We start from the raw sequence: 15,140 nt of genomic DNA on the forward strand, positions 1-15,140 counted from the left end.
CTCCCGCCGCCACTGTCACAGTGTCCCCTGGCCCCCCTTTCCCTGCCGCCGGTACCGGAGATCGCCGATATAAACATTATACCGGCAATCTCCGGTACCGGCGCCGCCGACAGCTTTCATCTCCCCCCACCGTGGATTCACGGTGGGGGGAGATGAAAATGTAATAATCAGACCCCAGATCAGCCCCCCTAGTGCCCCGATCACTAACCCGCTCCCTCCCCGGGCGGCCATCAGATCCAAGATGGCCGCCCCCATCCCTGCGAATAAACGATGTTTGTTCGCAGGGATGGAAATGAAAGAATGATCAAAGCCCCATGCTCTCCGCCACCGGAGGTAGCGGAGAGCATGGGGCAGTGATCGGGGACCCCCCTGTGGGGTCCCGGAACAGGCGATCGGCGGTATATACTATATACCGCCGATCGCCTGTTCCCAGTGCTGCCGGCACTTTTTATCCCCTGTCACCATAAATCATTGGTGACAGGGGATAAAAAGTGTCACCGTGCCCCCCCCCAAGTCGCCCCCCACCCCCCCAGTCACCCCCGTCCCCCAGTCACCCGCCCTTCCCATTATACGTTACCTGATCCTGGAGCTCCTTCCTCTTCGGTGTCCTGGCTGCTTCTGATGTGCGCATGTGCGCCAGAAGCATCCAGCTCTGAAAATTTAAAGTGACAGAGACCAATTTGGTCTCTGTCACTAAACTATGATTACTGTGATAGAAAATATCACAGTAATCATAGTAATACAGTGAAAATGAATGGATAAAGTACAAAAAGTTAAAAACACACAAAAAAAAACCACACACTTTTTATTATAGTAATAATTGCAGTTTACTCCCAAATTACCCCTAACCCCCCCAGATTACCCGTAACCACCGCACGTTGCCCATAACCGCCCCAGGTTGGCCGAAATCACGCCAGATTGCACGTAACCACCACACATTGCCTGTAACAACCGCACATTGCCCGTAACCACCGCACGTTGCCCGTAACAACCGCACATTGCCCGTAACCACCGCACGTTGCCCGTAACAACCGCACGTTGCCCATAACCACCGCATGTTGCCCGTAACCACCGCACGTTGCCCGTAACCACCGCACGTTGCCCGTAACCACCGCACGTTGCCCGTAATCATGCCAGATTGCCCGTAACAACCACACGTTGCCCCTAACCACCGCACGTTGCCCCTAACCACCCCAGGTTGCATGTTATCACAACAGATTACCCGTAACCACCCCAGGTTGCCCATAATCACGCCAGATTACACTTAACCACCGCATGTTGCCCGTAACCACCGCACGTTGCCGATAACCACCGCACATTATCCGTAACCACCGCACGTTGCCCGTAATCACGCCAGATTGCACGTAACCACCGCACGTTGCCCCTAACCGCCCCAGGTTGCCTGTAATCACACCAGATTACCCGTAACCACTGCAAGTTGCCCCTAATCGCCCCAGGTTGCCCGTAATCACGCCAGATTACACGTAACCACCGCACGTTGCCACTGACGGCCGCACGTTGCCACTGACGGCCGCACGTTGCCACTGACGGCCGCACGTTGCCACTGACGGCCGCACGTTGCCTCTAACCACCCCAAATTGCCAAAGACCCCCTCCAGATTGCCGTAACCAACCCAAATTACATATAAGCACTTCAGTTTATCCGTAACCAACCCAGATTGTCCGTAACCACCCCACGTTGGCCGTAACCACAGCAGGTTACCTGTAACCACCCCAGATTGTCTGTAACCACCGCAGATTACCCATAACCACCTCCAGATTACCCGTAACCACCTCCAGATTACCCGTAACCACCCCACATTACCTGTAATCTAATTTTTTTATTGTATTTTAGTAACTGCGCTATTCTAATAACTGTTTCTAGCTGCGGTTTTGCTCCAGCAAATTGGCGCTCCTTGCCTTCTGAGCCCGTCTGTGTGCCCATACAGTGGTTTATGCCCACATATGGGGTACTGTTCTACTCAGGAGAACCTGCGTTACAGATTTTGGGGTACGTTTTCTTTCCTGTTCCTCGTGAAATTTAGAAATTTCCAACTAAAGGAACATATTACTGGAAAAATTCGAGTTTTTCATTTTTACTGTCTACTTTTGAATACTTTCCTCTAATACCTGTGGGGTCAAAATGGTCACCACACCCCAAGATAAATTCTTTGAGGGGTGTACTTTCCAAAATGGGGTGACTTATGGCGAGATTTTACTACGCTGGCACTACAGGTGCACTAAAAAATGCACCTGGCGCTCAGAAACTTCTTCAGCAAAATCTGCACTGAAAATGCTAATTGGCGCTCCCTTCCTTCTGATCCCTGCTGTGTGCCCATACAGTGGTTTATACCCACATATGCGGTACCGTTCTACTCACGAGAACCTGCGTTATAAATTTTTGGGTACATTTTCTCTCCTGTTCCTCATGAAATTGAGAAATTTCAAACTAAACAAACATATTATTGGAAAAATTTGAGTTTTTCTTTTTTACTCTCTACTTTTAAATACTTTCCTCTAATACCTGTGGGGTCAAAATGGTCACCACACCCCAAGATGAATTCTTTGAGGGGTGTACTTTCCTAAATGGGGTGACTTTTGGGGGGGTTCTATTCTGCTGACACTACAGGGGCTCTGCAAACGCACCTGGCGCTCAGAAACTTCTTCGGAAAAATCTGCACTGAAAATGCTAATTGGCGCTCCTTCCCTTCTGAGCCCAGCTGGGTGCCCATACAGGGGTTTATGCCCACATATGGGGTACCATTCTACTCAGGAGAACCTGCGTTACAGATTTTGGCATGCAGCTTCTCCCCTGTTCCTCGTGAAATTGAGAAATTTCCAACTAAACGAACATATTATTGGAAAAATTCTAGTTTTTCAATTTTACTGTCTTATTTTGAATACTTTCCTCTAATACCTGTGGGGTCAAAATGGTCAACACACCCAAAGATGAATTCCTTGAGGGGTGTACTTTCCAAAATGGGGTGACTTATGGGGGGTTTCTCATCTGCGGACACTACAGGGGAGCTGCAAACGCACCTGGCGCTCAGAAACTTCTTCAGAAAAATCTGCATTGAAAAAGCTAATAGGCGCTCCTTCCCTTCTGAGCCCAGCTGTGTGGCCATACAGTGGTTTACGCCCACATATGGGGTATCGTTGTATTCAGGAGAACCTGCGTTACAAATTTTGTGGTACTTTTTTTCTCTTGTTCCTCGTGAAATTGAGAAATTTCAAACTAAACAAACATATTATTGGAAAATTTCGTGTTTTTCCTTTTTACTGTCTAATTCTGAATACTTTCCTCTAATACCTGTGGGGTCAAAGTGCTCATCCTACCCAAAGATGAATTCTTTGAGGGGTGTAGTTTCGAAAATGGGGTGACTTTTGGGGGGATTCTATTCTGCGGACACTACAGGGGCTCTGCAAACGCACCTGGCGCTCAGAAACTTCTTCAGCAAAATCTGCATTAAAAAAGCCAATTGTCGCTCCCTTCCTTCTGAGCCCTGCTGTGTGCCCATACAGTGGTTTACGCCCACATATGGGGTACCGTTGTATTCAGGAAAACCTGCATTACAAATTTTGGCATGCTTTTTTTCTCATGTTCCTTTTGAAAATGAGAAACTTTAATCTAAACGTTTATATTATTTGAAAATTTAAATTTTCGATTTTTTTACGGCCTAATTGTGAATACTTTCCTCCAGCCCCTGTAGGGTTAAAATGCTCATTATCCCCCTAGATTAATTCTTTAAGGTGTCTAGTTTCCAAAATGGGGTCACTTATGGGGGTTTCCAGTATACAAGCCTTCTAAATCCATTTAAAAAAAGAACTGGTCCCTAAAAAAAAATCAGTTTTGGAAATTTTCACAAAATGTGATAATTTGCTAATAAATTTCTAAGCCCAGTAACACCCTAAAAAAGTAAAATATGTTTCCAAAATTATGCCAGAATAAAGAGGACATATTGGTAATGTGATTTAGCAACTAATTTATGTGCTATGACTTGCTTTTTTAGAAGCAGAGAATTTCAGAAGTTCATAAAATGCAAAATTTTCAAATTTTTCATGATATTTTGATGTTTTTCACAAAAAATACACAAAGTAGTGACCAAATTTTGCTACTAATATAAAGTGCCATATGTGACGAAAAAACAATCTCAGAATCGCTAGCATACGTTACAGCATCACTGAGCTATAAGCGCATAAAGTGAGACAGGTCAGATTTTGAAAAATGAGCCTGGTCATTAAGGCCAAAACAGGCTTTAGAGGCAAGGGGTTAATGACAGGCTGCAGCATGTCATTAACTCTAATGAGACGCTCGGCTGTTCGGGAGGGCTTCGGGGGATACCCGATGCAGGCAGTGTACATCACACTGCCTGCACTGGGAACAGGTCAGGAGACTCGCGGAGGCCGGGAACGGGCCCCAGGGGAGTTAACTGTTTGTTTTTTCTTATAATGATTGCACACCTCTAGTTGATGCCTAAATCTGGCCCTAGGATCTATTATTGTTAAATCCTAATTTTAAGAAGGCTTTTAAACCTGGCTAGGATTTGTCCAGGCCGGACTTAACACTAACATTAAATGAGAAAATACTTTGTAAATCTTATGCGCTGTATCTTGAGTAAACAAATACCCATCTCGGAGGATGTTTTCATAAAACGTCTTGCCATTTCAATAACTTTGTTATTTAGGAAATATTATTCAAGTGCTTACCAGAGAAGAGGCAGAAACACCTGATTTGATTAGTGAAGTTTCCCCACAGACAAAATTTTGTTATCCATAAGAACAAGAGTCAATACTCAAGAACAGTCAAGTGAGGAAGATACTAGATAGCAGCAAATAAGACAAATAACAGCTAATGAAATGCTGGAAGCCTATCAAATCTGCAAAACAATAAATAAATACATCTTATTCGAAACACAAGAAGATGGAGAGAACTGCCATTGATCTTTTCTTTTGATTGATCTACATGAAAGTTAATTGTGAGGATGCGTCTATCCACTCTGCGTATTTGACTATCCATCTGTCATAGAATACACATTTCCCTTAGCTTGTCACACAGATGCCATAAATAAAGTGGCAGATCAGTGTCCACATCCAACTGTAAATGTCTGCTAACAAAAACCCATGATAGTATTATGCGCCCAAGGTGCACAAACCATTAAACTAAGGGGCATAAATCTTCAAGGTATACACACTACTGACAGTAAAGACAAGAGTAAATGCAAATATAATGAAGTCCAACTGGATAAAAATTAAGGCCCCCATATACACTAAAGTTTATGATGATCAAACAATCTTTTGTTGGGTTAAACTTAAGAACCAGTAACTGATGACAGACTGTTATCATCTGAAAAGAAGTCATTTCTGAGATATTTAAAGATGATAGCCTGATGCTCTTTCCTTCCAAAATATTCCCTGAATGTTCCAGAGTATTTCCAGGAAAACCATATATCGTTTTACCACTGTCATTGATAATGAAAGGTCACTCTAAACTAGTGTTGTCACGATACCAGAATTTTGAGTTCGATACCAATACCAACTTTTTTTTTCAATGCTCGATACCAATTCGATACTTAATAATTTTTATTTTAAAAAACCCACAAGAATAGAGATGCGCCCGTACGGACCATATTATTTTAAAACTAAAGTTTGCCTTATTTAAAATAAATGTTCTTTAAAAAATTGCCCTATTCTCACTCCTAACACTTTTTTATCTTTTAGCCTGCATGGCTGTGGGGCAATCTGTAGTTTTATTTAGTAGCACGTTTTTATGTGGTACTGAATTTGGTGGTTTCTCCGCTTGCACCATTTACTGTGCGTCATCAGGAAGGTGATAATCTTATAATATGCACAATAACACTTCAGCTATCAGGGGGATGATGGGAACTGTAGTCATGTAACACATACTTAAGCTATCAGGGATGATGGGGGTTGTATACATGTAACACACACTTCAGCTATCAGGGATGATGGGGGTTGTATACATGTAACACACACTTCAGCTATCAGGGATGATGGGGGTTGTATACATGTAACACACACTTCAGCTATCAGGGATGATGGGGGTTGTAGGCATGTAACACACACTTCAGCTATCAGGGATGATGGGGGTTGTAGTCATGTAACACACTTCAGCTATCAGGAATAATGGGGGTTGTAGGCATGTAACACACTTCAGCTATCAGGGATGATGGGGGCTGTAGTCATGTAATACACTTCAGCTATCAGGGATGATGGGGGTTGTAGGCATGTAACACACTTCAGCTATCAGGGATGATGGGGGCTGTAGTCATGTAACACACTTCAGCTATCAGGGATGATGGGGGCTGTAGTCATGTAATACACTTAAGCTATCAGGGATGATGGGGGCTGTAGGCATGTAACACACTTCAGCTATCAGGGATGATGGGGGCTGTAGTCATGTAATACACTTCAGATATCAGGGATGATGGGAACTGTAGTCATGTAATACACTTCAGCTATCAGGGATGATGGGAACTGTAGTTATGTAATACACTTCATCTATCAGGGATGATGGGGGTTGTAGTTGCACTATTCCAGCTGGATTCGGGCGGCAGAGTAATGTGCAGGCTACCGCCCCCCTCCCCCTTCCCAGTTGCAGCCAGGCCGACCTTTTGCTCACCCCCCACATTGCTGATGCCGTCCCGGGAGTGTCCTGACGGCTCCCACCTCACAGCCACCCACCTCCTGTCAGATCTCCTCCTCGCCTCCCCCACCTCCAGCCTTCTCCCCAGGACGGTGCAGCTCTCAGCCTCTCTCTTCCCTCTCCTGCCGCCGACGCTGCTCTGTAATGCTATACTGACCCGGGACCCCGCGGCGATGTGAGAGGCAGGAACGGCCGGCGGCAGCAGCATGGTGTGCGGAAGATCGGGGTCCCAGGTCTGTGTTTGCAGGGGTGGCACATAGAGAACATGATAGGCGCTCAGGTAGCCGCCTGTCATGTTCTCTGCACTATACTCTGTTAAACTACGCTATTTTGTAGTTTAACAAAGTATCGATACCAGGAAATCCTGGTACCGAACCGTTTTTTTGCCCCGAAAATCAATAGTAGTATAGATTTTTCGGTGCATCGTGCATCCCTACTCTAAACTACTGTAATGGCCAATATGAACTAAAATGGACTAGAATGGATCACCTTTCCTTCTTCAGAATCTAATAACTACAACTTGTAATACCAAACTGCAAAGTAATAACTACAATCTCCCCTACGGCACTGTACCCCTATACACCAGTTAACATGAAAAATGCATTGCATCAATGGCAGTGGATTCATGAAGGTGTTCTCTTATAGAGGGTAAGGAATCATACGTATGTTGTATTATGGCTCTGTACAATATTTACGTCAATGGGGTCATATTGTACTTGTATGTATGACTCATTCAAAACAAAAGAGGAGAAATGGGCCATATTCCATTAGATGCCATGTTTTTGAGCTTTACAGATATTATAATATGGTGCCACATTAGAAATTCTAGAGGCTTATTGTTTTTTTCTATCATCTATTACTTCGATGTATTCAGAAGTACTGCAATAGGTCTGTTCCTCATCTAATTGTTCACTTATTGAAGTGTTTTAGGCCAAAATCAATTAAACTAATTGTTTCCTGCTCATTCTGATAGATCGGCCTGTAAGTCAATAAAGCTATATCAAAATCAATATAAATAGCAATAATCTCTTTTGCTAGGTCACATGCTTTGTGTAGCTATGGCGGATTCACGTTGTTTATATTGCGGTACCAGGATATTTGGCGAAAAACATCAGCACAGCAGCACGTCTTAACGGATTTCACTACAGATGGGGAAGCACCAAAATGAATGGCAAGGAATGTATGTCTGTCAGTAAGTTACAGTTTGTAATGAAATTAAACTATCAGCAGGTTAGTAGCACCTTCATCCTCGGCGCCCTTTCAGTGCTAAAAGCGCAAGGATTAAACTACTAATAACAGAAAAACGTGGCAGAAAATAAAGGTAAGAGACTCCACAATCACTATAGGGACATAGCGGCAGTCTAGATGCTTCTAACCTGCTAATAGTTTCCCACACAGTTCACACACAGTTTTTCTTTTGTCACCGTTCTTTCTCCGTTTTTAGTATTAAATTCAATGGACTTTTCAATTAAGCCACAACCAAAGGGCAATTAGTAATCCCAAACTACAATAATGTAAAAACACCAGTCATTGCAAGGGGAGGCCAGGCTGCTAAATAACATCCGTTCTTTTAGACTCAAAATGATGGACGTCATTTTAAACGGAGCTAAAAAAACGTTGTGTGAACCTAAAGCCTGAGAAATATTTTACTTTCAGATATTCACAAGGACTCCATGGGGAAGATTCATCAAGACGGGCATACTTAGTCCTGCCTACCTTGTCACAACCCCTTTCTCGCCATCAGATAAGTCGGGCTTACACCACGGAAAAGGCACAGATTCTTGCACTAACCAGGTGATTTGCACAAAAATCTGTGCCTTTCTACAAATATTTGGGGTATTCCACAAGGCTCTGGCACACATTGCTTATAATCCACATGGAGCAGTGCCACCTGACTTTTTGGAAAATAATTTTAAGTCAATATCCTTAGAGTATCCTTAAAATATAATATCCTTAAAATGTCAATATTCTTAGTGTTAAATGACTTTAAGGGAACTGAAAACCCGAAATATAGTAACAAGCAAATTTCAATGTTTTGTGAATTTGACATGTTTCTTGAGCAATTTAATAGATGCTGTTTTTATCTGAACAGACATTTGGGGAAAAGGGAAAAATTATTAATGTCTCATATTTTTGAACTATCTACTTATCTCCTTGTATAGGGGCTGTCCAACAGGAAAAGAAAACTTCTTAGAAGGGTCAGACTGACTTTAAATGGAAAAAAATAAGTGTTCTTCACCTTACTAACCCACCACAGAAGTCATTTAACTGCTCACTAAGCCTTTGGTAACCTTAACTCCCAGCTGCCATCATGATACACAGCCCGGCCATTCACTGTCCACATCAGTGACTCCGGGATCCGTGAGGGTAGTAATGGTTTTTACACGTACTGTACTACCACTATATAAGTCAGTAATACTTCTATTTAAAAGCATGTTTCTAGTTGAAAGTTTTGCCCAAGGAACACTAATTGGCCCTGAAAGTAGTAAAAGCAAATGCAATAAATGTAGCGAATCATGAATGGCAATTAGGTCCAAAAAGAGCGACCCTGACCCTAGACTGCATACAAACAGCTTACAAACTTTCTAATGTCTTCATGCATTACACTTCAGTACAGATAACCCGATAATTAAAAGGCCCAACACATATCTACAAGCCTAAGGCTATATTCACACATCCAATGTTCTGTCCGCAATTGCGGACTGTGTAAAAAAATAATAAAAGTTATAGTTACCTGTCCACCCTCGCCGGTGTTGCCCTAGCTTTTGCCCGAAGCTATCGCTGAAATTTCTACACCGGTTACAGCTGCACTGTCCCTTCTTGACCACTGATTTGCTGAGCAGCCTGTTACTTTAGAGAACAGCTCTTAAGTTCCAGCGGCAGCTGCGGGGAGCAGGCAGAAGGGAGAAGAACATTGGGGAGCGTGAAGAGGAAGCATTATTATTTACTATATACAACAAGGGCTTCACAGACATGTCTGTGCAACCTTTGCTGCCTGATTATCAAGTGTCGGAAAAGGCTCAGTAAGTGAGCACCATTCAAGCAGATCTGGAATATTGGGCCTTGTAATGCGGTCCTTAGAGTCAATCCCACTTTAACTTTTCAGCCAATGGCAGTAGATCACAAGAGTTCTTGGGTTGGTTGACATGGAAGAGTTTACCTTTTTGAGACAACTCTATTTTTGGTGCATCCACAAACAATAGAGAGGTAAGCCAAGATAGCTATCTTCTCTTTCTTAAAGTGACACTGTCACCCCCTTTTTGCATTTTGACTGCTCTCCACAGGTGTAAAGGGTAAATGTTACAGCTTTCATTACCTTTTTAATATTATACCTCATGGTGCTTGTTCTGGTAAAAAGTCGTTTTTATCACCTGTGGATTTGTATATGTGGGCAGGGCCTCGCGCCCTAGCTCCACTTAGCCCTGTCCCATCTGTGATGTCATCACCGCATAAGCCCCGCCCCCTCAGCCCCCGCCTATAGCTTTAGACTGGCCCTTCCAATGACTGCTGAGGGGGCGGGGGCCTATGTGGTGATGATGTCACAGATGGGGTGGCGCTAAGTGGCGCTAGGGGCAGAGCATATAGGGTGTGAGGCCCCGCCCACACATACCAATCCACAGGTGATAAAAACGACTTTTTACCAGAACAAGCACCATGAGGTGTGATATAAAATAAGTAATAAAAGCTGTAACATTTACCTTTTACATCTGTGAAGAGCAGTCAAAATGCAAATAGGGGGTGACAGTGTCACTTTAAGTCTTGTGGGGACATTAATAAAGAAGTTGACTATTATCCATGGAACTTGAGAGACATACCCTTCTATGCAAATACTTAAAGGGGTTGTCCAGCTAAAATCTTTTTCTTTCAAATCAGCTGGTGTCATAAAGTTATATAGATTTGTAATTTTCTTCTATTAAGTCTTCCCATACTTATTGGCTCCTATATGTCATGCAGGAAATGTTGTTTTATCTTCAGTCTGACACAGTGCTCTCTGCTGACCTCTCTGGCCGAGACAGGAACTGTCCAGAGCAGGAGGGGCTTTCTATTGGGATTCATAGAAAACCGAGACCAGAGATGTAAGCAGAGAGCAATGTCAGACTGAAAATAAAACATTTCCTGCATGACATACAGCAGCTAATAAGTATGGGAAGACTTGAGATTTTTTTATAGAAGTAAATTACAAATCTATATAACTTTCTGATATCAGTTGATTTCAAAGATAAATATTTTCTTTAATGCAGAATTGTAATTGAACAAAGAAAAACAGCAAAAAAAAACACACACACACACACACACACACACAAAGCAACAGGTCTTCTATAAACTTTGAAAAAGCCATTAGAATATTCATTCACATGCTAAGAAAAGAATTCCCGGGTATGTGTGAATGCAGAACTCTCAATAGCCAGAAGAAGCCATAGAAATATATCAAAGCATAGAGAAAAAAATCTATTAAGAGAATAAGTAAATCAGATGTGAAATATAAACCTTGTTCTGAGCAATGTAACTGATATAGCTCTATTAATGTATCTTAGGACAATGTAAATTGACTACACTGCCTGTGTAAATGTTTTCAATAGCTCACGGGCTGCCATCTACCAATGGACTGAGGGTGTTACACTGAGTGTCTGATTGATCTCTCCAAACAATAAGCCTACTATGGATGGTTTGTAAGGAAACTTCAAGCAAAACAAAGCAATGAAAAGATAGGTTGGGAATACTTCTCACAAGAGGATCCCAGGAACTTTAAGACACAATTATAAAGCCTGACTCTAGAGACTAGCTGACCCTTTGCACCATTGCGGAGAAGAAAACATGACATTGGCACAACAAAGTGCCACCTAGAATTATAAGAGTGCTTGCCTTAAAGGGGAAGTCATGCAAACAGATGTAAAAACATAATTATTACTTATTTAAAAGATGGCTACACTGAAAAAACATTTAGCTCAGCTATATAACATGTGTGTTTTCAAGTTTTTTTAAGTTAGGATTACAGTATACATAGGCAGAAAGATGGTCTTGGGATTTTACTCTTTGAGATTGTTCAGACTGGTGCAGCAGAGTTGATGTTGAGATTTTTTTTTTAACTCTTAAGGCATGTAGCTGCAAAGGTATGCTGTATAATATTATGATATATATGTGTGATAAACAGTCATGATATTAATTTCAAAAGAATAAGTTTATGCAGGAAAAAGGCAACTTCCCAGAATCCTAGTCATGTTCTTTGTCACTGTCACGCCATAATATTCTGTTTTCTCAGGGCAAGAAGCAAATTAATGCATATTATTATCATTTCTCATTTTAGAACTTTCCGTAAGGCAATTTCAAACTGGCACTTTGAGCTCATTATATATTGGTAATATATTTTTTGCACTATAATTCACATTGCCGAATCATTTTTTACATATACTGTTAAAGAAGGTTAATTTACAGTCTTGCCCAGAAACACTAAATCAAAATCTACACGTAATGGAGGGATTAAATATGATTTAGAACAATGACTTAATGGATGCCCTCTTTGCTAATAAATGTTTTTTTTTTTAGGCAATTTCATAAGTTATGGATTTTCTTAGGCATATTTGCAAGTATAGCCCAGGAGTCTACTTGGGTTTGAATGATATATCCCATTGACTAAACCTCAGTCAAATGAAAAAAAACTTTGGGTGCTCTGTGATGAATTACACTGCATGAAAATGAGACATAAAATATAATTTAGATTGGGATCATGAACAGTCAGAGTTGAAATTCTGGCAACGATGAGGCATGATAAGGGCTGGAGCTATTCCTGGCACACAATGGGTTAAACAACCATTCAGAATATTTTACAATCAGAACATTCACATGTATTATTATACTGCTCCCTGCAGCCTCAGTGTCTTAAAGAAACAGAACTCCCACAATGCAAGAGATAAAAAGAATAAAAAGATAAATTGTCCCCCCGCACAGCATAAAAATAACTGCATTTAACCAATTTCTTTTCCCATGGCACAGTTACGTTCCCGGTGTGTTCATGATCTGCAATTACCATTTGCATTCTATTTATATATTATCAGTCATGTACTGTATATAGCCTCCTGCATAATCAACAGTCACACACTGCAAACCTGGGAAGGTAATGAGTGCAATGGGTGGAAATCACAAATAGGAGCAGCTAACTGTGCCTGCCACTGAGTGGGAACAATCTGCATACTCTGTGATGGGGATGACTTCCAATAGACTTACAATGTGTCATTAGCTGATTCAACAGGACAAGACAGAGTATAGAGGTAAAGCATCTCTGCTGACAGGGGGCAGAGACTAAACTTCAAGAATGGCTCAATACACAATGTGGTGAAATATAGAGATCACCCAATCCCTTTCTGCCAGTGTATAAAAAATGGAGGGAAATAGAGTCGTTCTATCTAGACCTGAAGCATTCACTTGCATCCTATAAACCAGTTTGGGAGACTTTCATGTTCTTTGCAAAAGTAGCATATTGTATACCATAAAACAGTATGTGACATCTCAAGTATATGAAAAGCCTTGCAAATGTATGAAAGCAAATCACTGAGGTCTCATGTAGGGCATATCCCCTACACAGGGGGAAACACTACTACAGCTGATATAATAATAATAATAATAATAATAATAATAATAATAATAATAATAATAATAATAATAATACATATTATACATGATCTCAAGATATAAGCAATATTTTACACTGTGATAAGAATAAAGACACGTTTGCCATGGAATACTGCTATTCTTATGTACATGAGAAAATCTTTCCTATACAGAATACATAGAACACTAGGTAAAAGTGTCAATACTGTGAAAACAGACTTCAAGTGCAATACTCAATGCATTCCATGCTGTAAAGTACATTAGGTTGATACCCACAGATGTACAAGAGACAAGGATGGAACCACATGAAACTTACCTGTGAGATATAGGAGGAGGAAAAAGTAACACTCCAATGGGCTATGCAGAATGAGAGGATAATCCCAGTTCCCTGTGGCATCCCATGCCAGCCTCTTGTGCCCATGCACAGGGTGAGAGCTGCTCAGTAGTCACACAGTGCTCCGTGCCTGCATGCATTCTGTGTGCTCCACTACCTCCAGCTGTTTATATCAGTAACTAACCGAGCAGCAAGCTAGAAGCCTCAGTCGGCGCATGCTCAGTGCTGCCCTTCTCTGCTTCTGCTGCTGCTCTCATCCACTCCCAGACATCTGCGGGGTCCTAGCGACTACTGATGACCACAGCAGACAGGATGCTCGAGGAGGACACAGACTCCCGTCCAGCTGCGCTCCAGCTGCGACCCGGGCTGCACCTGTGCTCTGCCTGGGGCAATGCAGGACTCCTGGTATTCATTGCTCTGCTATTCCGAATGCTATAGAGCTCCAGCTTCATCATCACAGTGTGTATGGAACCGAGGAGTCCACAGGGCGTCTGCATTATAGGAGGCTACTAGCAAATGCAAACATACTGTAAGAGAGTAGGGGGAATGAGCATGTCTTCATCTTTATTTTATGATTATTTTATATATGTTATTTGTTATGTTGTAAGGATGACACACACACACATATATATATATATATATATATATATATATATATATATATATATAGTGTGTGAGTGTGTAACAATAATAAAATAACAGTAATAATAATAGTAAAATAGTAATAGTAAAAAATTTTTTAACATGCATGCTTAATAATATATATATATATATATATATATATATATATATATATATATATATATATAATAATAATAATAATAATAATAATTATTATTATTATTATTATTATTATTATTATTATTATTATTATTATTATTATTATTATTATTCATACATGTTAATATCTTTACTATTATTTTTAATGTTATTTTATTATTGTTACACTAGTTAATGCAGCCAGGTACTGAGACATGTTAGCTAAATATTATTTTATTACTAATAAGAAGATGAATTGTTTTCTGTTCAATAAATAATATGCAGCATTTAGCAGTAAGAAAAAATACTCTTAGCATGTTGTTGTTGTTGTTATTAATATTGTCAGGGGCAGATTAAGGGTACCATGGCTAGGGGCTTTTCAGAAATTGTGGGCCCCTGCCTGCCCCCACCAACTACACCCCAACTAACCCTGCCCGTTAACCACGCCCCCCACCCCACCAACTACACCCCAAATAACCCTGCCCACTAACCATGCCCCCACCCCACCAACTACACCCCAACTAACCCTACACGCTAACCACGCCCCGACCCCACCAACTACACCCCAACTAACCCTGCCCACTAACCACGCCCCCCACCCCACCAACTACACCCCAACTAACCCTGCCTGCTAACCACGCCCCCACCCCACCAACTACACCCCAACTAACCCTGCCCGCTAACCACGTCCCCCACCCCACCAACTACACCCCAACTAACCCTACATGCTAACCACGCCCCGACCCCACCAACTACACCCCAACTAACCCTGCCCGCT

General features: G+C 41.7%; 1 protein-coding gene across 1 annotated transcript in view; it reads right to left on the reverse strand.

The window, feature by feature from the left end:
- The window catches only part of WSCD1 (WSC domain containing 1), a 169,221-nt gene extending 155,501 nt beyond the window's left edge, over positions 1-13,720 (reverse strand). The window contains exon 1 of the mRNA XM_069945059.1: positions 13,586-13,720. The gene's annotated coding sequence lies outside the window, so the exon portion shown is untranslated. The remainder of the gene's footprint in view (positions 1-13,585) is intronic.
- Positions 13,721-15,140: the final 1,420 nt, after the last annotated feature.

The sequence above is a fragment of the Dendropsophus ebraccatus genome, chromosome 11 (assembly GCF_027789765.1).
Source record: "Dendropsophus ebraccatus isolate aDenEbr1 chromosome 11, aDenEbr1.pat, whole genome shotgun sequence".
NCBI lineage: Eukaryota > Metazoa > Chordata > Amphibia > Anura > Hylidae > Dendropsophus > Dendropsophus ebraccatus.